The sequence below is a fragment of the Meriones unguiculatus genome, chromosome 14, assembly GCF_030254825.1.
Source record: "Meriones unguiculatus strain TT.TT164.6M chromosome 14, Bangor_MerUng_6.1, whole genome shotgun sequence".
In the NCBI taxonomy this organism is placed as follows: Eukaryota; Metazoa; Chordata; class Mammalia; order Rodentia; family Muridae; genus Meriones; species Meriones unguiculatus.
Genome location: NC_083361.1, coordinates 48,537,146 through 48,538,802, shown reverse-complemented (window position 1 = coordinate 48,538,802; position 1,657 = coordinate 48,537,146). Strand labels below are relative to the sequence as shown.

At 39.3% G+C, this 1,657-nt stretch overlaps 1 non-coding gene across 1 annotated transcript; it reads left to right on the top strand.

The window, feature by feature from the left end:
* Positions 1-357: 357 nt before the first annotated feature.
* LOC132647360 (small nucleolar RNA SNORD109A) lies at positions 358-422 on the top strand. The gene has a single exon (XR_009585728.1). It is a non-coding gene; the product is annotated as a small nucleolar RNA SNORD109A (small nucleolar RNA).
* Positions 423-1,657: the final 1,235 nt, after the last annotated feature.

The following is a 1,657-nucleotide window of genomic DNA, read 5'->3' as shown; positions in this document are numbered from 1 at the left end:
TGAAAAAATCTTATCTAGATAGGAACAAAGTCATTTTGCTTACTTGAATGTTTTCTCTATTCTTGCCAAAATCTCTGTTGTAAAGATTAAGTACAGAAGTTCAGGGAACATTGAGAGGCACCCGATTTGGGGGCAGTGACACCCACCGAATGCAATGTTTTGACGTCTATTTTTCTCATATGGGGTCAAACGGGAAAGGCTCTTTAATCCTGTCCTCTGTGTTTCCCCACCACCTTTGATAGAATGAGCTACATTCCTCCTTCTCAGTTTTGAACTTCCTTGTCAAGGCCCAGGAGTCTAGCTCTCTGGGGTTTCATTTGGTAGGTGAAAACTCATGTGTTTATCAAAGGCCTTTCTGGATCTATGATGACAACAGGTATCTGAGGACGTTGACTGACTTGAACAGATGCGATATGAGGTCCAGATATGAGGTCCGTGTGAGACCCATGAGGATTTCAGAGTCTGCCTGGCACTCTTCCCTCTTCACAGAGGATGAGAACTGTGCAGTTTGGCATCAGATTCTGAGATTTTTCGAAAAAGGCCTCATAACAGTACCCATACATGGTTTGATACATTCTTCATTGCGTTCTATTTTCCAAGAGATTGAAATGATTTCAAGTGATAGGGAGAGAGCCTTTACTATAGGAGTAGGCACATATATCAGGTAGAGATGACTGTAGGTGCAAATGACGTACTCAAAAACTATCTAGGAACTGATGAATTCGAACGTGCTGCTCATTCCTAGTCTCGGTCGATGTACCCTTGCACATATGTAGTAAAGTGTCAGGAGGGGATGTTATGGATCATGCCAGTAGTCCCAAGAATATTGGAGGACAATAACTGCCCTCGCCATTTACCCAAAGTTGTGTAAAGGCTGACGTATAACAAATAATTCCAGGACCATTCAATTTATATAGAGGGAAATTTCAAATGATCTTTCCTGTTGGAGCCTGGGTAAATTCTAGATAATAATGGCTAGGTGATAAGCCAGGGCACCTGTTTGAGACATTCCCTAGTTTTATTGGTGTTCATCAAGTATGTCTTAGCTGCCAAAATATTCCAGAGCATGTTGTGTTTACCTATCTCTCTCTCGCATGGAAACCCTCTCAGTTGATCCATCATGAGAAATGACAATTGGGCTTTGCTTTCTGTTATTCGTTGTTTTTGTTTCTATTTTCCTCCTTGGTACATTCATCCTCTTATTGCTGCACTCACACAGATGCAAATCATCTCTTTTAACAAAATTTGCGTGTTACCCAATATCTATGAAAACAACTATTCCTTTAAAAAACAAAGGAAAGCTATGTCTATAGAACATGTTGCTAGCTGGTAGACCCACAGTCCTGATAATGGAGCAGACACACTAACTCTCCAATGAAACAAGAAAGAACCACATACTCAATCTTCTTAATATCCTCATGAATGATGAACACAATTAATTCAGAACTGACACACACACACACACACACACACACACACACACATATATATATATATATATATATATATATATATATATATATATATATCTTACTACTAACAGACTTTTAGGAAGCAGGAGCATAGGACTTTTGGTAACACTTGCTGGATACACAATTTCTAAAGCCATGGTTGACGCTTGAATATCCAATCAAGGACATCATGTAATCTCAGATTT